At 39.7% G+C, this 23,610-nt stretch overlaps 1 long non-coding RNA gene across 1 annotated transcript; it reads left to right on the plus strand.

The window, feature by feature from the left end:
- Window positions 1–5,917: 5,917 nt before the first annotated feature.
- On the plus strand, window positions 5,918–8,372 carry LOC133880535 (uncharacterized). The gene is made up of 3 exons (XR_009902319.1): window positions 5,918–6,261; window positions 6,982–7,038; window positions 8,054–8,372. It is a non-coding gene; the product is annotated as an uncharacterized LOC133880535 (long non-coding RNA).
- The last annotated feature ends 15,238 nt before the right edge of the window (window positions 8,373–23,610 follow it).

Genomic DNA, 23,610 nt, shown 5'->3' on the forward strand with positions numbered 1-23,610 from the left:
ATATATATATATATATATATATATATATATATATATATATATGACAAAGATAGGATTAGATATTTTTAAAATATGAATTTGCATGTATTGATTCAAATAATTAATATTTGAAATAGAAAAAGAAGATAAATAGTAATTTATATCAATTGGAACTTCTAGTAATAGAATTTCAAATTGGATAAAAGCACTTCTTAATTAAATTTTTAAATCTTAGTGTCTTAACTGAAACAAATTGTCTTTCTCATATAAATATGTACATTTATTAAAATACTATCTTAAAAAATGCAGATACGCTCGATAAGAAAACAATAATGCTTAATGCACACCTTGATTAAAATTTCCTTTCTATTTTCTTAGTAAAACTTTTAATCTTATGTATGTATGTATGTACACCTGTACTTTACATTGGGTAGAATAACTTTTCTTTACTTCCTATAAAAATTTTGATAGATTTTGTTAAAATTTTGTTTTGTGTTTTGTGTTTTGTGTTTTGTGTTTTGTGTTTTGTGTTTTTTTTTTTTTTTTTTTTTTTTTTTTTTGTTTTTAAAAAATAAGTTTATTTATTTATTTTTTTATTCAAGTGCACACATGTCGCCATATAGAATCTGTCAAAATTTTTAACGGAATTTGACTCTAGAGATCTATTTGTAATTATAGTTTACCACAAGGATCTTCAATAAAGTTTTTAAATCATAATAAGTGATTTGTAATTATGGTATACCCCAAAAACTAATGATGTAATTATTCATTTCTTTAACGAAGGTACATACGTAGGATTTAATTTTGGCGGCCAAGTAGTTGAGAAATTTTTTAACGAAAGGTAAAATCTTTTGGTTGTTTCTTTTGATGAGTTATAGACTCAACTGATAAAGATCGAATTAATTGGGCTGTTAGGTTGAGCCGAGTAATTGCGAATGGTGCTGTTAGGTTGAGCTGCATACCAATTTGAGTGAAAAGAAAAATCGAATAATGAAGAGGATGACCAGTCTATCAGATATAAACTTCCTACAAATTAGGTTGTAGAAACTCTTATGATTCGGCCTCTAAAATAGGGGTTAGGATTCTCTATAATTTTAAGAAATTATAGATTCTTAAATTATGTGAATTTAGATCGTTTAATGCATCAAACGACATGAAAAATACTACATAATAAAAATGTGACATGTTAACAATGAGAATTGAGTATATTTAATTTTATCAGATTCTTACACTTTATGTTGTATAAAAGCTTTGAGCAAAAAACTGTTTTTTAGTTTAATAAAGATGAAGCGTTTCTTCAAAAGTGAAGATAAAAACCTTTTGGAATGATTTTTTTTTTCTTTTTTTTGTTACCCCGATAACATGTTATATCTTTAATATATAGCATTTTTTACAAATGCTACGCCGTTCGATGTAAAAAAAAGCCTAAATTCACATAATTTAATAATCTAAAATTTATTTGAAATTGTGAAGGATCTTAATCCCTAAAAAAGTGGCATGTATCCCTTAGAAATGTGAGAAACACATTTTTTTTTTTTTTTAATAGTGCGTGCTTCTCCCACAAAGACAGAACTAGAAAGTTGATTTTAGGTATAGAAGCCAAACCGTAGTAAATCTTCTTAAGGGTACAAAGTTGAAAACAAGAACTAAAATGTGATTTTCGTTTAACAAATTCAAAAGCTAAAAGAATACATTTTTGACAAAAAAAAAAAAAATATTTGCTAGAGGCCAGGGGGATTAGAGGGTATCAGCCCCCCTCTAGTTTCGTCATTGTTCTCACATACTTTTTAAATAGCATTAATAAGAAAGTATATGTTTCTGATCACATATTTAAAAAATACATATCACTTTTAAATAGTGGGCTGTAAAAACTCCAATAAGCCAGCTAATTTGTAGAAAATTTACGTCTTAAAAAGTATTTTATTACCTTCAATTTTTTAATATTATAATTTGTTTATTAATTAAATAATTAATATCAATATTTATTATTTTTAAAATTTGGTAATTAATAATGGAGTGATAAATACTGAATTGGAAAAAAATGACAAACTTATATGACAATATATCAACAATATGAAAATGCTAATTTTTTTTTAGAAGTTTTACCACAGTTTTAAATAAGTCTAATTGTCAACTTAATTACCGTTCAACTACTTAACAACATGTCACATTAGACCACTAAATTGATTATAGTCTCGTGTCTGTCATGCCACTCTCCTCCTTTGGTGGTGGTTTTGGTGGCAGTTATGGAAGGCAAAGAATATAGAGTGCATGGTGTGTTTGGCAAAACTTTCTTCCATTTGTCCAAAAAAAAATAAAAAAAATATTGAACCTTTTTCTTCGCATTAATAAACTATTTTTTTTTTTTTAAAAAAAATTTTCCTTTAAAAAAAAATAAAAAATAAAAAATAAAACACCTTTATATTACATCAATCTATTCTTATTAATGTTAAAAAAATAAATACAAAATCGTAAAAAAATTTCGCGGAAGTTGAGGTTACGGTGGAGCAAGTGGGCTGTATGGAAGCTAGGGGACCGGGGGAGGCTATAATGGCACTACCAGCCCAATGCAAGGTAGAATTTAATGAGGGTTTTCAATGAAGTTCCCAACCCTGGAAAGTCCACGCTTGCAGGCTTCTCAAGTTTTGTTTCTACTAGTGCATTGATAGAGTACTTCTTTTATTGGCGCAGCCCTAAAGGTGAGAGGTTCCACACTCTAAAGGTGAGGCTTGTTATCCTTCTCCCCTCTTAAGGTTAGGGTTTCCACATTCTAAAGGTGAGGGTTAGTAGCCAATTAATGTAATAACTTTTTCTTGCGGTAGATAAATTAAGGCCCGTTTAAAATTGCATGGAGAAATAAAGCTTTTGTTTATAGGGTTTTGTCTATGAACTTACCTATATATATATATATATATATATATATATTCTTATTCTTCTCTATGCACAACTCTTTACGGAGTACTTCATTACTCTCCAGAATTAATCTTCGTCTCCCTCTAGCACTACAAGAAATTACTACATTTATGTCCTTTTTAAAAAGACTACAAACAAAGAAATAGGACTTAAAAAAAGTGGGTGTCCTTTTTATGTAGTCATTTACAAAATATAGTAAACCTTTAGCCTAGGAAATTTTTTGGAAGCCTTTTAGTTTAAAAGGTGGGCAACCCACGTCATTCTACCAATAATCCTTTGAAAAAGGACACACAAATTGATCACGCTTTTACAGGGACGGAAATTAACGTGGACAACGCCCGTCTTAGTTAATGGGTCTTCAAAGCTTGAAACCTGCTTCACGCCATTATAAAGGTCGTAAAACAACGTCTCAAGCCTGCTTCCTTCTACCTGCTACACGACTAGAATTCTTGAATTGCACAGCACAGCACATCATTTATTTGAGGACGTGAATTGTGCCCAATAACGTGAGCTACAAAAGGTAGCTTAAAGAAGTCATTTTCAAAAGGTTCTAAAATTGTCTTCTTTGACTTTTGTAAAAGGTAGTGATTTTGCTCCATTTTATTCTTTATATTTAATATATTTCAAAAATTAAAATTTAAAATCAACTTTAATGTTTCCAAATCTGAGTACCTATATACCTATACATATATATAATTGCTCTCCCAAAAATTACAACCATACACAAATCATACACATTGACATCTCCATATACACAGACATCAATTACAATAACTGGTCAATTATAATTGTTTCACCAAAATAGTTATGCTTGTAACGAAATTTAAAATACATAAATAATGGAGTTCAGTCAATCTCTCTTACCAAAAAAAAAAAAAAAAAAAAAACGCATCGTCCATAATTAAACGTGAATAGCATACAACTTTCACATTCTGTCTAAGACGAACGGCCAGCAGCATTTCAGCATCTCCCAATACTCAGATAACTACATTAAAAACAAAAATCATCTCGTTATGATCCATATAAGAGAAATGTATATACTAGTTAATTAATAAATAACCCAAATCTGTATTAGTGAACTTCAAATACACATATCTATAACTTGAAAACCGAAAAGGAGTGCTAATGTGGCTGTTTTTAATCTTGTATATAATGAATGAGAAGTAAAGGTTTTGAAGTGTGGATAAAATCTCATTAGAAGACCTCATCTACGATTTATAAGGTGAATACATTCAGAACTTCTATCACATAGCATGCAGTAAAATTTTATGAACCAGGTGAATATAAAAGAGAATAAATTTACTGAATGCCTGAACTACTCTTCAATCTTGTAGAAAAAGACAACAAAAAAATAATTGCAAAAAAAAAAAAAAAAAAGTTGCATGTGCTTGTCATAAATTCAAATTCACAATGATACCTCTAAAAAAAAAAAAAAAGTTAAAATTGATTGGGCAGAACTCAAAAAGCTTTTCTCCTAAAAATTACTCACCAAACACACAACATGAAGCAAAGTGATATACCATTCCCAAGAGCATGCTATGCCATGTTGTATAAACTTCTAATTTCACTTCATTAACAACTTATGGCTGTCTTACTCATAGCCCAGTGGAAGCCAAATATCAGGTAAATTTCTACATTATCATATCACCCAATGGAACCCAAACGTCCCATAAAATAATGAGGATTAATCCCTCACAACCTGTGTAGTATGAATACTTCTCAGAGGGAGTTGGTATCCTAACACATCTTGAATGTTTTTAATAAGTACTGGATACAATGTTAATATTAGAGAATATAAACATAGGAAGGGATAACACATCATGTTTGGAATAACATACAAAAGAAGATGGCCTGCATGCTAAAATTATTTCACTTTATGAGCATGAAATGTTTAACGTTAATAGTAAAACAAGTACAATATATTAAGAAAGTCTTAAGATTGTGGACCCCCAAACCTCTAATCTAGATAGAAGAATGAACCACTTTCTAATTTACTCGTGTCCAAGAAATATAAGCATGTACAGGATCAAGAGTTAAGCATACTAGTAAACAATTGTAATCATATTAGTTTAAATAACTTTACCTTCACAGCCATGCACCAACTTCACAGCTACCCCGCTACAAAGTTCATTCAGCATCCATTTCCTAAACACGTACAACATCACAAGTACAAGACTAGAATTAGTGGATTGCATATGTACGTTAATTCATTTATAAAATTTGTTCGTAAATTCTGTCCTCTTCCCCACCATCATCTCTCGCTTGCACGACATCCGCGTTTCGAACAATAGGGTCTTCATCACCTACATAATTAATTGTAACACATTCTCATGACAACAAACTTTCATATGTATAGTTTGCTCTTACAGCGTTCTTCATTTTCTTAGGGATTCAACAAAGTATGTAAGACAAAAAGATGTGATTTCATAGAACATGTTATTATCCTAAATTTAGAGTACACTCTTCTCCATATTAGTTAATTTACAATGGCTGCTTGTAATATTTCTTTAGATGTGCTGTTTAAAGCAATGTTAGGTATTGATGATACCTGAATTAACATTGTAATAAACTGTCGTAGTACTTATTCTTAACAATAAAAATACTACAAAATACACCATTAACATTAGTGAAATGTCGTACCTGGAATGTTTGCGGCATTGCTGTAATATCCGAGACATTATTTAATAATTAAAGTATAAAATTTGAGTAAATGATTAATTAAAATTATTTTAGTGTCATTAAAAATGCAAAGGAATATTTTTAAAGTTCAAATAAAATAGAAAATATAAATAATAGAAAAGAAATGAGAAATAAAAAATAAACATAAAAGAAATTAATTAATAAAATTAAATAAAAAAAAAAAAAAAGAAAATTTAAAAGAAGAAAAGAAAAGTCAAAGTAAAAGAAAAATAAAAAATAAAAAAAAATGAAGGTGTGACCTGCGCCCCACAATTGTAAAAAAAAAAAAATAAAATAAAAAGTGAAGGGCCATGTGGCCCTTCACGTGAGAATGAAGGAAGGGCCATCTGGCCCTTTCCAGTGAAGAAAAAAAAAATTAATAAGAGGCAACGCCTCTTTTTCTCTCAGAACCGAGAGAAGAAAAGAAGAAAAAGAAAAAGGGGAAATTTTTCCCTTTTTCGTGATCTACGAAGATCTAACGGCTTGATCTTCAATCTGTCTTCAGAAACGTGATCCTTGCACTCGGATCTATGATTTCGTAATTTTGGGTTAAATACCAAATTTATGATTTCGTAATTTTGGGTTAAAATATTGAAATATGAGTTTAATCTAGTGTTTTCTTTAGGTAATGGGTTACTTGGAACTTGCTTGAAACTACCTAAACCATGAGTTTTGGTTTGGTGAATTTTTGTAAGTTTCCTAAAACCTTAACTTTTAGGTATTTAATTTTAATTGAGTTTTTTACGTGATTAACTCTTAGTAAATGCTATTAGGTTAATAATATTATGCTTGAGTAGTGTTCTATAAATTATGATTTAAAGTTTAGAAACCTTAATTTTATAGGTTAAATTAATTTGGGGGTTTTAATGTTTAAAATCTAGATTATCAATTTGTGGATTAATTGTAATTATTGTGATGATTAATCCCAAATTAGTTATGAGTTTTGTAAAAATTAAGTATTTATGGGTTAGGTTCTAATGTTAATAAAAATAAATAATTATGGGTATTTAGTTTAAATAGTATTTGTGAGATTAACCTTAAGATTTTCTTATGGGTTAATGTTATTTTAAAACGGTAATGCTTTATGTAAAAGATTAATGAAAATAGTTTTAGGGTTAATAATATTGAGAAAATGTTAGTGAAAATAATTTATAGATTAATGATTATAATTTGGGATTAATATTTGATGTTATAGGAAATTATTTGAGATGGTGATTTTAATGTCTAACCCCAAGTAAATACTTTGGGTTAGTGTTAATTGAGTTTAGTTAGTGTCTAGATTTATGGGTGAGTAATTGAGACCCTTAAAATATTATGGGTTTTTCAAGGGTTAGCTCTTGAGCAATTTAAGAGTTAAATGTCGGTCTAATGTTAGAAATGTCAAATAATGTGCAATGTGTATTTTCACAGTGACGCATTGCAAGGTGGTGTCTAGAAGGCCTAGTGCTTAATATCCGCGCAGCCAATGTGAGTATTCTACTCACTGAGAAGTATTATTTTCTAAAATGATGAATTGCAAAATATATATTGTTTTACAAACCTGAACCAACTGTATGTTGATTATGAATTGTTTTGGATGATTTGAGTACCTTGGAGTATATTGAAATATTGATGATGTTTTGAACTATGAATATGATTGGTGAGTTTAGAGTGAGTATAAAGATTTAAGTTATGCAAATTGTTAAAGAAATGACATGTTGAATTGATTATGTTTTGTAAAGAAAGCATGTGTTAAAGGCATGATTCATAAAATGAAATGTATATTGTGTATATTGTTTTAAAGCATGATGCATATGCATATGAACGCTAAACGTGCATCGAAGTGAGGTTCACAACTCACGGGAAACAATGCTTGGGGTAATTCCCATGATGCTTGGGGTAACCCATGATGCTTGGATTAATTTCAATGATGCTTGGATTTATTTCCATGATGCTTGGGGTAACCCATGATGCTTGGATTAATTTCCATGATGTGCATTGCATAATCATTCATAGCATGGTTTTGATGAGTGATGTTTTTATATTATGAGTAGTTTTGCTATACGTATTGGTATGCATAAGAGTTTTAATGGGAAAGAGCTTATGTATATTTCTATCGGATAGTTGCATGATTTAAATGCCATTGATTTCTAACGTAAGGATTATGTAAACCTAAGCAAATAAACCTTAAAGTATTATCGTAGGTGAGGTCATACGTAGTTGTTTCTACAACAGAACTTCTGCGTATAATCTTAGTTGCCAAGTATGTTCAAATGTTTTCTATTAGCCGGTGTGTGCTATATCAGCTATGGGGGTTTTTAAACAAAAGTTTATAAAATTGGTGGCTGTTATAGTGTACGTGAGACTAAAATAAAGAAAAATTGATTCTTTGCGAAAACTCAGTGAATAGTATACCTCTGAGGTCTTAGTGTATTTATTTATGCTAAGACGGTGGGCTCATAATTCCACCTGTACGGATGCGGCAACCCCCGCAACCGTGCAGACGTTTATGCTTTGGTTGCAGGTTTTGCGGATATAGATATTGACTCGTCCACCTAGCGTATGAGATGCTATGATTGAAGCACATCGTGACAGTCATAGGTCACGGACTCGGGGGTAGTCCGTATTTGGGTATTTTATTTATGGCTTGTGTCATGCGTGGCATATATATTTGTTGAGCCTGTATTTTAGTATATAGTCAGTGTAATATGTTTTATAAGCCTTAAATAGATAGACTTGTAAATGGCTCTTGTTGTAATTAACTATTATGTATTAGATGTATTTCCGCTTATGATATGTGTTCCGCTGTACATTGATTATTATATTCCGTTGTTAGTTGTAACTCTGATTGTCAGGTGCATGTTATGAGGCATGTGCCCTATGTTGGCTGAGCGACATGTAGTCGTGCCACTGTGAAGATCCGTTTGTATGTTTTAAAAAAAAAAAAAAAAACGGGTCGTCACAATTGCCGACACGTGCTGCCCATGGAACATCCTTCTCCCGCATACGCAAATCAATCATGTTTCGCATCTGATCCACGGTTGTTTCCAACCTACTAATCTGACTTGCACAACCTTCATGATTGTTAGATGTAGATGCCCCATTCAAATTGAACCTTGCTCTACTAGAAGTACGCCCGAAGCCAACTCCACGGACATGGCCAGGCCGTTCCGAGCCCATTACTTGCATATGGGTCGTCGGGTGACCATGATATTGACCCATTCGCACATACCCCACTTGTCGGAGCATCTCGCGACATTAATTCCTCCATTTGGGCCTGTAAAATATAGAAAACCTTATACATATTTTGTCGTAAACCTAATTAATTAGAATATGTGCATGTGTACATCTATAGATCTTTACGCATATTCGTAAAGTGAATACACTTACCATCATCCTCGCAGCCTCTTCATTGACAGGGTTGCCGTCCTTCTTTTTGTGAGTCACCATAAAAAGTTGGCTACGATTTGGGGTATACCCTGACTCTTTTTTCTGCATGTAAAAAGTCATATACTTATACAACAATGTCAAACAATAAATCAAGCCAACACATATTTGTTCAGGATAAAATACATACCATTTGATATGCAAGACGTGCAAAGCTCTTTGACCCAGAGGTGTGGTGAAATTTCTGCAAGGCCCGGCTTTCTTTGTTTACATTGGCCCTTTCCTATATTATTTATTACCATAGTGAGATATAGAACGCATGTAAAACATAATACATCATAATAGTCATGTTATGTATTACCTTATCAATTTCACTTTTCCATCTCCGAACCATTACTAGTTTCAGGAGGGAGCCTATGGTTGGTAGGTGTCGATTCAAGGATTTCTTCAACTGTCTCACCCTCCTTAATTTGTAGTGAATGCTTGATCCCATACCTATAATCCTTCCTCTTTTTCCCCAGGTCTATGAATGTGATCCTTTTAATTTCACTCAGTTGTTGACTAGTCTCAACATGGAATTTTGACTACATACAAATTGACAATTATAATGTTATAATTTTGTGGCTTCAAGTGTAACAAAACAAACATTACCTACCATTAGAGTAGCCCAAATATCTTCCTTCTTTTGAGTTGATACCTTCCTCCAATTATGTGTTTCTAACTCGCTAAATTGACTGCTTCTGATCAGCTTCCCCCCAAGGCTTCTCAATTTTTCACTACCAGGGCCAACCGGCTGACATCCTTCATTAAATTCAATCACTACCCTTTCACCTCGTGGCAACTGCCAAACATTAGCAGGCGAAGGCATTGGCCTGACATTCACTCTACCATCGCTATCTGTAGTTTACATCTAATAGATGTTAGACATGAACCACACAATTCAATAAAAAGTTCAAATTTTTACAACATACCAATAGTGCGGACCTCTCCCAGCCCAACGACCAGTGGTTGTGGCTGTTCCGTGTCTAGACTAGGTGTGGATGTGTGTAAAGATGCATGTAGGTCACCGGTGGAAGGTGATGGCAGTTGGTTTTCACTTCGCTCTGGAATGGGTACGACGGTGGTGGAACCAATACGTTGTGACGCATCCTCCCATCCCAGGTACCAACCCGGTGGAGGGGGGGCATAGTAAATCCTTTTTCAAATTGTGAATGAGACAGAGTATCATTCTCTTCAAATGCAGGTCTGTATGGGGATTCAGCATTAGGATCTTGTGTCTCGTCGTCATCAGAGGATGGACATGAACCAACGAGTGGTTCTTTACCTTTATCAACTCTTGAGAACGCAGGGAATCTTGGTCTTTTATTGGGTGCCATTCATACCTGCATATTTCAATTTGTTAGATGCAATTAAAAATATGTAATTGTCCAAAATCATCAAGCAAATTAGAGAAAAATGTAGCCTTAGGGCTTCAATAAAAGTAAATTATAAACTGAACTATGTACAATTCATTGTATCTACTTCTTTTATTTCCACTATTGCTTTTATATTTCTATATCCTTTTGATTTTCTTTTCAACATTGTAGCTGGTGACAGTCTTGGCATTACTGGAGGTGACCTTGAAAGAGAGGCTATGGCCGTTGAGTTATGAGTTGCTCTCCAATTCTAGACCCAATTTCTTGACATTTGTTATAAAAACCAAGTTGAAGTAAGAATGGCCATGGATAGTAAGCCTTATGCCTCCTTTCTCCGACGGCTACGATAATGGCAGGAGAGCATAAGCACAGAGCATCCGCGCTTATTTGGAGTGCTTTAGGCGAGTTGGGTTGCAAACTTTGACTGATCATGAGCTCCTCGAAAAAATTTCTAGCCCAGCTTGCCCTATCGATTGTGTTGTTTATGATGCTTTCTTGCCTTGGGCTCTAGTCGTAGCCATAAAGTTTGGATTAGTCGGGGCTGCCTTTTTTTTCACTCAATTTTGTGATGTTGGTAATATAAACTACTAGTACTATGTCCACGAAGGAGTCCTGATAACACTCATTTCAATATTCCTAAACGAATGGCAGTCTACTGGAGTTGTAGTCAAATATTTTATTAGGCCGGTCTTGGGGGTCGCAGTCGTTATATATAGCTTTGGGTGTGGCTGTGACCACCCTCATGCCTCGGAAGTAGTCACGACAACCCCTAAGACGGGTTGCCATTATAACACCCCGACTTAGATAATAAGTCGAGAAGCGGAATAATCTCGATCATATTATACATGGAGCTACTACATTCTATGATTTATGCATAAAAATTTGCATATATCATCTTTTGGTTTTTTTTTTTTTTTTTTTTTAGGTGAAACAAGAAACTCAGTTGTATAAACTGAGTTAAACACCTTAGCTTACTAAACATACATCTTTATATATAATATCAGAGTTATTTACCTATAAGCTTAACACTACTAAAATATTACAAAAGTGTCATTTGATGGCAACAAACGTACTTGCTAAAGCTCCTCAAAAGTTCAGCCAACTCCAAAAGATAAGATTGCATGCGGATCTCAAATTTAGTAGTTTAAGGTGCGTTTGGTATTGCAATTTTGTAGATAAAAAAGTATGAATTTAAACAAAATTGCATTTTTTTTTTTTAGAATACTTTTTAGAATCGGTATTAGTCTTGCAATTAATACATTTTATAATTCTCAAATTGTTTTATTACCTACATATTTTCAAAAATCTAATATGTTTTTGACTTAAATGATTAATATTTTATTACACCCGTATTTATTATTTTAAAATATGGTAAATATTGGAGTGATAAATAATGAATTAGAAAAAAATGATAAATACTTACATGACATTGACAATATATCAACAATTTGACAATAGTAATTTTTTTTTTATTTTTATTTTTTTATGAAAAATTAATTTTAAAATTTGTATTGGATTTCAATTTAGTCTTTAGGTCTCTAATTTTGAAAGAATTAGATTTTTAAGTTTTGATAAAAGAAAGTGAGGAATGAGACGGCATAAGTGTTAAAGTTTTTCACATTACTAAGAGATACATGATTTGGGCACTTTATAAGCTATGGACACCCATCATATCTCAATGCATCTTTTGAGAGTGAGTAAGGTCCATGGACTTAAACATTGTATCAGAGGAAGTTCCTTGAACGATGATGGACCCTTCTCTCCCGGTTGAACACGTGTTTGGCCAAAAGTGACAACACGTGAGAGAGTGTGTTAAAGTGTTTCACATCGTCAAGAAATACATAATCTGGACACTTTATAAGCCATGGACACCCCTCCTCTCTTAATATGTCTTTTAAGAGTAAGTAAGGCCCATAAACTTTTACAATAAGAAGGAAGAATTCATTTCACAAATTTTATAACCTGAGGTGGATTTTGATGGGGCAAAGATCAACAATAGCAAACAAATGGGGCATATGCAAAGGGTAATTTCACAAATGGGGCAAATTTTGAGGGTTGACAGCCCTCACCATGAGGAAACAGATCGAAATGGAGAGGAGTCGGTTAGTTCATTTTAGAGGGGTAAAATAGTCATTTTATTTTTTTAGACCATTTTACCTGGCCTCTTGAAATCACTAACCAGCTCCTTTCCATTTCATTTGAAATGGAGAGGATCCTTAAGCTCACCATGAAGGGTGGCAACCCTCTCAAGTGGGAGTCTTGGCAGCCCACACTAGTGAGCAGTGTCCTCCCTCATGAGAGCTGTCAAGTGCTAACTTCGCTTAAATGAGATTATGATCATCTCAAATTATTTACCTGAATTTGAGATAATTCGGGTAGAAATCACTTATGGGACCTACCTGATTAGATAAATGGTTGAGCAGTCTAATTTTTATTTGGTTAGGTAGATCTCATAAATAATATTTCACAATCACCTGTTCAAATTCTCTTAAATTTGAATAGATAATTTGAGAGGAACTGATTCTTCAATGTGAGAGTTGGTAGCCCTCCTCACATTATTATTATTTGTGTTCTGGTTTCAATTGGGTGCTGATTTCTATAAAAGAATTGTACAAACAGAAGATTAAAAACCTTAGATATGAAGTTCATGTGACGTTTTTTCTTCTGGATATGGAGAATTTGGAAAGCAAGGAATGTACTTCAGTTCAAAAAAAAGTGTAGAAATATGTAAAGTACATTAAGAGCTTGAGAGCGGAAGCACAGAGAAAAAAGAGGCTGATGAAACCTTAGAGCTATATCTTGCATATATTGAAGTGTGTATATAAACTGTATTACAATGTAATTGTTAGGGATAAAATTAACCCTAGAGACACGTGGATTCAGAAACATCTCGGATCTATGCCTCGGACATTTATTTCGGCCAGCAAAGAAAAGATTGCCTAGGTATAAATAGATCTCGGAGGTATAACGACGTCTCGGTGCAAATACATCTCGAAGGCATAACGACATCTCGGTCTTAACATTCCAGGTTACGGTATGTGGAACATCCCGAGATCTCCTAGTCTGAATGGAGCGAGCATATCTCGGATATTTGTGTCTCGGAGTAATAACGTCTCGGTATGATATCGAGTCGGTGTGATATCTCCTCGGGGTGATATCTATTGGATGTGTCAACATCTCGGAGTATAAACATCTCGGACTTACATAACCCCGTTGTGGTATGGATATATCCCGAGATCTCCAGGTCGGAGCGAACACATCTCGGATATCATCGCCTCGGAGGTTGGCTGAAATGTGCTACAGTCTTCTAAAAGGTGCCATGCGCCACATCCGTCTTAGAGTGCGATAAGGATAGAATCCCAGAAGATCAGGGATAAACTACAGATCCATAATTTATGGGATAAAATGGTTATTGACACGGAATCAAGTTTAAAGAAGTACAAACGCGATCAACTACGGACTTCACACTCCTACTCGAATTCCCTGAAGATATAGTTAAAGTTCAACCAGGCTAGGACTCAAAATCCTAATCCAACTAGGTGTCAAGAAGGTCCGGCCTATAAATAAAGACCGTCACACCAGGTATAAACACACGAATTCTCTAAGCTCTTGAGATTAAGATTCAGAATACTCTGCAGAAAACCGATTTAGACTGACTTAGGCATCGGAGTGGGCATGGTCGGCACTCCCGACGAGTTGTTTGTTCTTTTTGCAGGATTGAGGTATTCGGTAGAAATCAACAGCGAATCTTTAGGCGACACGTCACCATACCGGAAACTGTACCAACAATTTGGCGCCGTCTGTGGGAACGATCAATTGTTCTTACGAAAAACAAATCCGCGATGGTGACGACAAGACGTTCCAAGTCGATCCAAAACGAAGTACCGCCTACCAGCCGAGACGATGCTCGTGGAGAAGCAGAATCTGCAGGACCAGAGGCCCGGATAACCCAACTGAGTCAGCAGTTGGCCCAGGCGCAGAAGAATGTGGAGGATTTGCTGGCTCAGAATGCTGTGCTCCTAGCCGCACGAACTCCGCCGCCGTTCAATCATGATGCAGCCGATGGGACAAACCTTGAGGGAAACCCCGAAGGGTCAGGAGAGAGAGACGGGCGGAACGAGAATCATGAAGAGAGAGACGGGCGGAACGAGAATCATGAAGAGAGAGACGGGCGGAACGAGAATCATGAAGAGAGAGACGGGCGTAACGAGAATCATGAAGAGAGAGACGGGCGGAACGAGAATCATGGAAAGAGAGACGGGCGGAACAAGAACCATGGAGAGCCCATCAATCCGGTTCCACCCACGGAGGCAGAAAAGAGGTTGCAGAAGATGGTCCAGGATCTAGGCGCAAAATATGACGTGCTGTCAAAGACGATTGACCAGAAACGTGATGGGAATGAGTCCCTTGTTGACAACCTCTTCTAGCACAAGGAGTCCATATTCACCGAAGAAGTGTCCAACTGCGACTTACCTGGAAGATTCAAGGTACCTGACATTCCTGTCTTCTCAGGCAGTGAAGATCCAGTGGAGCACTTGGACAATTTCCGGTCCCATGTCTCCCTGCACAAGACACCAGATGCTGTGGCATGCCGAGCTTTTCCTCTCACCTTGTCAGGAAAGGCCCGAGACTGGCTTAGGAATCTCACACCAAGGTCGATTGATTGCTTCGACACCCTTGGAAGAAAATTCCTGGCCCAGTTCGTATCTGGGAGAGCTAGAAGAAAACCCCGAGGATACTTACTCTCTGTACAGCAGGGACCGAATGAGTCTCTAAAAGACTATCTGTGGAGGTTCAACCAGGAGAAGCTGGACACAGAGAGTGCACGAGACGACTTCATTTACGGTGCGATTTTTCAAGGCTTGAAAAAAGATGGACCTCTGATGGCAGAATTGGCGTTGAAACCGCCGAAAGATCTTCAAACCTTTATGGTGAAGATGGACAGGTACATCAACCAGGAAGAAACGCTCCGAGCCCTCCTCAATAATTCCCAGCAACAACAACAGCCGTCCACCGAGAAGCCTAAGAAAAAGAAGAATCCTTAGCCCATACAGGATGCTGGTCCCGCAGAGTATAAGAAGGCGAAGAAAAATTTCGGAGATTACAAGTGGACACCGTTGAACACCTCCATCACCGAGGTGCTCATGGAACTCAAGAAAGATCCGAATTACCAGAGACCGAGACCCATTCAAGGAAATCCCCCTCCGCACTTGGCTCACAAGTACTGTGCCTTCCACGATTCACGCGGTCATCTGACCGAGCAGTGTGTCTCGTTGAGGCAGTTGATCGAGAAATTCATTGAGAATGGGAAGCTAGTCCGATTCCTCGTCAATGAGAGGAATCAACAGGAGCGAGATCACTATCCGAGGCCTAGGAGGGAAGAGGATCGGGATAATAGAAGAAACTATCAACCGAGACAAGATGAAAGAAGAGAAAGAAGCCGAGAGCCAGCACCTCGACCTCGGAGGGATGAAAGAAGAGGGAGAAGTAGAAGCAGGCCTCGGGGGGCGCAGCAAGGCAATCTCCCTATCATTCACACCATCTCGGGAGGATTCGGAGGAGGAGGTGAGTCTAACTCGGCTCGGAAAGCGTATGCCAGGCAGTTAGATGATTTCGAAGTTTACTCGGTCCAGAAGCCCCGAAAGTCTCGGAAATATGACCCTCTGGTTATAGGGTTCTCTGATGATGATTATGCTGGAGTCTCGCTTCCGCACACAGACACCCTTGTGGTCACCTTGACCATAGCAAATTATCAGACCCGGCGGATCCTCATTGACACTGGGAGCTCGGCTGATATTCTTTTTAAATCAGCTTTCGATCACATGGGTGTTCCATCAGAAAAGCTGGTTCCAGTCTCGTGCCAGCTACAGGGTTTTGCTGGAGAGAAGGTGTTGCCTCTCGGTTCTATCGATTTACCTGTGACAGCCGGGACTTATCCAAGGCAGAAAGTCATTATGGTGAAGTTCCTAATAGTTGATAAGGTCTCGGCCTACAATGCCATTATAGGACGTACGGCTCTTAACGATTTCAAAGCGGTGACTTCAACACCACATCTCAGCATGAAGTTTCCAACAGAAGAAGGAGTTGGAGAGGTAAAAGGAGACCAGAAGGAAGCTAGGAGATGCTACAATCTGTCCTTAAAAGATACCCCGAGGCAGCACGGTCGGGGAGAGAAAACTAAGGAGGATGGAAAATAGCAATCACCGTTGGGGGAGCCTGTGGAAGCCTTGGAGGAGTTCGAGATAGGCGACTCGGGAAAGAAAGTTCATATAGGCTCACAACTCCCTCAACCCATGAAGGAAGATCTGGTGGCGTTCTTGAGGCGCAACAAAGATGTATTTGCCTGGAGCCATGAAGATATGCCGGGGATTGATCCCTCGGTTATTGTCCATAAGCTGAATGTGGATCCCAATTATCGCCCTGTGAAGCAGAGAAGAAGAGCTTTTGCTGCCGAACGAAACATGGCTGTTGCTGAAGAAGTAGAGAAGTTGCTGAAAGCTGGATTCATCCGAGAGGTGGATTATCTCGAATGGCTGGCCAATGTAGTACTGGTGAAGAAGTCAAACGGGAAGTGGAGGATGTGTGTAGATTTCACCGACCTGAATAAAGCATGTCCGAAGGATAGATTTCCCCTGCCTCGGATAGATTTATTGGTGGATTCGACAGCTGGACATGAGCTCTTAAGCTTCATGGATGCCTTCTCGGGGTACAATCAGATCTGCATGGAAGAAACAGACCAGGATAAAACTGCTTTCATCACAGACCGATGACTTTACTGCTATAAGATGATGCCCTTCGGACTGAAGAATGCTGGAGCCACATATCAACGACTTGTGAACCGGATGTTTCAAAGTCAAATTGGCCGAAACGTTGAGGCATACGTAGATGACCTGCTGGTTAAAAGTGTTCGGGCAAACAGACACATAGAAGACCTCCGAGAAACTTTTCGCACTCTAAGAAAATACAACATGAAGCTCAACCCCGTGAAGTGTGCCTTCGGAGTTTCTTCAGGCAAGTTTCTGGGGTTTATGGTGTCACAAAGGGGCATTGAAGCTAATCCAGAGAAGGTCAGAGCTGTCCTCGAGATGGAAGCCCCGAGAACAACAAAACAACTCCAACGGCTGACAGGAAGGATTGCGGCCTTGAACCGTTTCATATCACGGTCGACAGATAAGTGCCTTCCCTTCTTTAAAATTTTACGAAAAGCATTTATATGGAGTGAGGAGTGTGAGGAAGCTTTCAAAAAGTTGAAAGAATATCTAGCCAACCCACCACTGTTGAGCCGCCCAACTGAAGGGGAGATTTTTTATCTCTATCTGGCAGTCTCTCCCTCAGCAGTAAGCTCGGTGCTGGTCCGAGAAGACTCAGGGGTTCAGAGACCAGTTTACTTTACAAGTAAAGCACTGCATGGCGCGGAGGGGAGGTATCCTCGGATCGAGAAGTTGGCGTTCGCCTTGATCATTTCAGCCAGAAGATTGAGGCCATACTTTCAGGCTCACGCTATCAGAGTTTTAACTGAGTATCCGATGAAGAAGGTGTTGCAAAAACCTGACCTCTCGGGAAGATTAGTCAACTGGGCGGTGGAACTCGGACAATTTGATATCGAGTTTCATCCTCGGACGGCTATCAAAGGACAGGTTCTAGCAGATTTCCTGGCAGAATTCTGCAACATTCCTGAAGCAGAAGAACTTCCCAAGGAGTCAACCTGGGTTGTGTTTGTAGACGGCTCTTCTACACAGAGCAGAAGCGGAGTAAGAGTTCTCCTCAAGAATCCCGAAGGGCAAGAGTTCGGTTTTGCTGTAAAACTGGATTTCGTTACGACGAACAATGAAGCTGAGTACGAAGCGGTGATAGCAGGTTTAGCATTATCCCGAGAGATGGGGGCAACTAATGTCGAAATCCGGAGTGACTCTCAGGTGGTCGTAGGCCAAGTCCAAGGGCAATTCGAAGCACAAGAAGATAGAATGGCTAGGTATTTGGAAGAGGTACGGCGATTCCAATCCTATTTCGAAAGGTTCGTCATCACAAAAATACCTCGGGAGGAAAACATCCGAGCCGATGAATTCTCAAAGATCGCGTCAGGAACAGAGGAAGAGATTGAAGCATCAAGAAGGCAAATTATTGTTCTGACCGAACCTTCGATAGCCCCGAGGACCAAGGTTATGGAAGTAGACTCAGCACCAGAGGAGCCAGAGTGGGCAATGGACATTATCCAGTTCCTCAGACATGGGTTGCTGCCCGAAGATAAAGTTGCGGCTCGGAGGGTGAAGATACAAGCAGCACGGTTTTGCCTTCTCGGGGAGATACTGTACAAAAGAGGATATTCCGAACCCCTTCTCAAATGCCTCTCTAAGGCCGAGTCGAATTATGTTCTCAGGGAAATTCATGAAGGTGTGTGCGGAGACCACTCAAGAGGAAGGATGCTGGCACAAAAAACCATCCGAGCAGGTTACTATTGGCCTACGATCAAGAAAGATTCAGCTCTTCTCGTCAAGACCTGTGACAAATGCCAGAGATTCGCAAGAATCATGAAAGCTAGTCCCGAGAAGCTCACCCCGCTCACTTCTCCATGGCCATTTGCGAAATGGGGAGTGGATATAGTTGGTCCAATGCCGATAGGAAAAGGTGGACGGAAGTTCTTGATTGTAGCTGTAGACTACTTTACTAAATGGGCGGAAGCAGAAGCATTAGCAGCTATAACTACAGCGAACGCCATAACTTTCCTCTGGAAGTCAGTGGTATGCCGGTTTGGGATTCCTCATGCTTTCGTCACAGATAATGGGAAGCAGTTTGACTGTGAACCATTTCGGAAGTGGTGTTCAGAGCTCCGTATCCGAAACCATTATGCTTCGGTACAATACCCAAAGGCGAACGGTCAGGTAGAGGCGACGAACAAGACCCTGGTAAAGATCCTGAAGAAAAAGCTTGATAAGAAGAAAGGAACATGGGTTGAATACGTTCCAGAGGTGTTGTGGTCGTACCGAACCACCAGAAGAACTCCAACGGGCGAGACACCATTCTCGCTTACGTATGGAACCGAGGCGGTAATACCTGTGGAAGTAGGATCTCCAAACTTTCGTGTGGCTCACTACAATCCAGGACTCAACGACGAGAGTGCTAAAGTACACCTGGATCTGTTGCAGGAGAAAAGAGACGACGCTCATGTCACATGGGCGGCGTATCAGAATCGAACGGCTCGGTACTTTAACAAGCAGGTGGTGCCCAGAAAGTTCCAGCTCGGTGATTGGGTACTCAGGAAGGTGAGCTTAATGACGAAAGATCCAATGGAAGGCAAAATGGGACCCGTATGGGAAGGTCCCTACAAGGTAATAGGATGCCATCAGAAGGGAGCTTATCGCTTGATGACCGAAACAGGGAAGATACTTCCGAGATCATGGAATGCCGAGCACCTGAAAAAATATTTTATGTAATTTATTGTTTTCTTTTTCAGCTTTTTACAAACAATTTCATATTCAATAAAGAATGTCTACTTCCAGTATCTATTGACAATCGCAGAAATCCAAGAATCAATCCGATTCATACTTAGGAAAAGTCTCTCGGTTTGTCAACACCGAGAGCAGGAAAAGTCTCTCGGTTTGTCAACACCGAGAGCAGGAAAAGTCTCTCGGTTTGTCAACACCGAGAGCAGGAAAAGTCTCTCGGTTTGTCAACACCGAGAGCAGGAAAAGTCTCTCGGTCATTCAACACCGAGAGCAGGAAAAGTCTCTCGGTCATTCAACACCGAGAGCAGGAAAAGTCTCTCGGTTTGTCAACACCGAGAGCAGGAAAAGTCTCTCGGTTTGTCAACACCGAGAGCAGGAAAAGTCTCTCGGTCATTCAACACCGAGAGCAGAAAAAGTCTCTCGGTCGTTCAACACCGAGACCAGAAAAAGTCTCTCGGTTTGTCTAACACCGAGAGCAGGGAAAGTCTCTCGGCTAGACCAACACCGAGAACAGAAAAAGATATTCTATTCCTCAGAGGATACGAAAAGACTACATAAAAGAAAAATGCCTAAGTAAAAGGCTTCTTCGAATGCCACGATCAGAAAAGAAAGAATTAAAAGGTAAAAGTTTCATTCAAAAGATTTCATATTCAAAGTTTTGTACAGGTTTAAAAAAAAAAAAGAGGAAGAGTTCTGGACAAGGCACAGCTTCTAGCGGGCAGGATCGTCAAGAGGATCTTCTCGGGGATCTGGCGCGTCAAGACCCCAATTCGGAACATCAGGCATGAAGTCCTTACCGAACTCCTCCATCTCCTGGATGGCTTCTTCAGGAAAACCCACAAGCATCGGTCCAACCGTCTTGGGGTCAAATTTATATTGGGGATTTGTCACCAAGGTTCGAAAATTTTCGAAACCCCAATGGCAACCCCGAGCCCAACTCTGATCCCGAAGATGTGGTGCATAGCTCAACTGCTTCAAATAACGCTTGAGCTTTGCCCGATCGGCGTCATATCTAGCCCTGAGCCGAATTAAGAGACTCTCCGAGTGATCCTGCGCCTTAACAGCTTTATCTCTCTCGGTCGCAAGTCTTTCAACTTCATCTTTGAGCTTGTCCTTTTCAGCTTCGGCACTCAAAGCATTTTTGCATGCCTCGGAGCATTCGTTCTGCACGGCCGACAAACGGATAGACAATTGATCTGCGCGATCCAGCTCGGAAGAAAGACTCGCAACAGAACGCGTGTACCGATCATTGGCCTCCAGTACTTCGTTCCTCAAACGAGCATTGGCAGAACGCATCTCGGATATGATCGAGTCCCGAGAGGCGAGTTCCTCGTCCTTGGACTGAAGAAGAGACTTCAGCGTCGCGACTTCGTTGTCTAAACCCAAGATACGAGCTTGCACTTCGGGGGCAGGAGTAGGCGGGGGCGCAGGACGATTCTCGTACTTCTGCCAGAGGGCGGTCATCTTCACAAGGAGCTACGTAGAGAAAAGTAAGCAAAGTCAGAAGCAAGATGCAAACAGAATGAAAAGGCCTAGCTCCAGAAACTTACTTGATAATGGGAGATAAGAATGCCTTGAGCAATCTTCTCGGGAGAAGACGCCCCTGCATTTCCCAGATACCCTTCGGGGATTAGATTCTTTATAGCCTCCATCGGATGACCCAGAAGACCCCTGCCTAAAACTTCGAAACCGGCCGAGACCCTAGAGGAAGAGCTAGGACCCACATTAGGTACAGTCCCTACACTTGGAGCCGCTTCGGACCCATCAGATCTTAATCTAGACTCGCTCCTAGTCGAAGTCTCGGGAAGCACACCAGCTTCAGGAAGGACACTCTCAGAGTCGATCCGAGACTCCTCAGGCACTCCGAGATGGGGAGTCACTTCGGGTTGACCTGCATCTTGAGCTTCAGAAGCAGAGCACGGCACCTCCTGATCAACCACTTCCCGAGAGGGGCTAGGCTCTTCGACATTGTCAGCCTCAGGTACTCCGGTATGAGTCCCAAGTTGCACAAACGCTTGGGGGGTGGCAGGCCCCGTTTCAAGGTTTTCCTCGAGAAGTGGTGGTGTTTCTGGACGTTCCGAAGAAGGAGTTCGGGGAATACCTTCAACTTCAAACTCCTCAACAAGAGGCTCAGCTCGGGGGGTGCCCACTTCTTCACCCATCTCTTCCAGAGATTCACCACTTGAAGCGATAGGCTCTTGGCGCACTTCCTCGGCATCAGAATGTCTTATAACCGCCTTGCCCCACATCCGCTCGGCCTTCAAAAGCTTTTCAGCGATTCGGTCCTGGGCTGTGAACTTCCGCTTCTTGGCTGGATGCTTCACCCTGCGCGCGACGGGAATGTCTCGGGCCTCAGGTACATTCCCATCTCCTTCTCCAGACCTCTCGGGTTCCGGGGCGTCCGTTGTCGACTCGGGTTCCGGGGCATCCGTTGTCGAAGTCCCGAGAGGAGGTTCAGCAAAAGAAGTTTCCGCACATTGTTCACCCTGGAACGAGGCCTCGGAGCCAGACTCATCCCGTAGAACAAAGGACGGAGCAGGACTAACCTCGGGTGTGAGAGAAACCTCGGGAATGAAACCCCGAAAGCTTGCAGATCCCTCTTCAACGTTCGCTCCAGATGACGGAGCCGAAGGAGGAGTTCTCCTTGCACCCAAGGCAGCCAAAGGAATTTTCTGTTTCTTTTGCACAGGGACATCCCCGAGAACTTCTTCGGAATTTTTGAACGACCTCTTCTTAGTAGCAGGCCTCGGAGATGGAGGGGCGTCATTCCTCTTCTTAATAGCTCCCCTCTTGGTAATGAGCTGTTTGTCTCTCGGGATGTCGTATCCGAGAAATTGCCTTAAATTCTCCTCAGTAACAAGACTGTCAAAATCGACTTCTTCAAACCTTTCGGCCTTGACCCTAGCAGCCGACCACCCACTTATCTCCTTGACATCCTCCAGTTCGGATACACTGAGTGAAGGGGGGTCGCTTCGGTCAGGTCGTAGCAATTGCCAAGTCCGAGGCATCATACGGTCTTCAGGAAGAAGAGTGCCGTCGGGGCATTCCCACTCCCCGGAAACTCTGAAAAATTGCATCTCCCAGAATTTGTTGTTCGTTAGCCCACTCTTGAGCTTGATGAAGACAGGCGGGTGACGAACACAGAGTTCAATCATCCCCTCTTAAGTTTGCCTCGGTCTGTAGATATTGAAAAATTGCCGGATTTTCATCTCCTTCTTCAACACAAGCCTCCAAAGGATGTAAGAGGCAAACAGATACCGCCAAGCATTGGGCATTATTTGACTAGGTGCGATCATTAGAAAAAGGACGAAGTCACGAGCAATCTCCGGAAATGGTAATCGGAGCCCGGCAAGAAACATTCTCTCATACAGGGTAACGTCGCCACCGTTGATGATCCGAGCTCCAGGCGCCTGATAAAACAACTTCATTGTTGGAGAAATTTCATAGTTTGAACGAAGGACACCCTCATGCTTCGCAAAGATGATGGTGTCGACCCTGCTCTCCAAAGGAGAAAGATCCACAGAGCCGTCGGACCTCTTTGTCCGAGCCCGAGATGAGGCGGCAGCAGTTGAGACAGTCTTCTTGGGAGCCATGGAAGAAAGAAGAAGGGTAGAAACAGAAAACACAGAGAAAGGAAAGTTTAACAATGGGGATCGAGAGAGAGAGTAGGTAAGTGACGAGGAATGAACAGTAAAATGTTCAAAAATTTAAATACCCCCTCCCCTACGTGTCTGAAATACCAAAAGGCGCTGTCGATTCAAAATTTTCAAAGGTGAAAAGGCGCGCCTTCCGTATTCCAGGATTAAATGCACTGC

Source organism: Alnus glutinosa, chromosome 10 (genome assembly GCF_958979055.1).
Source record: "Alnus glutinosa chromosome 10, dhAlnGlut1.1, whole genome shotgun sequence".
Lineage (NCBI taxonomy): Eukaryota > Viridiplantae > Streptophyta > Magnoliopsida > Fagales > Betulaceae > Alnus > Alnus glutinosa.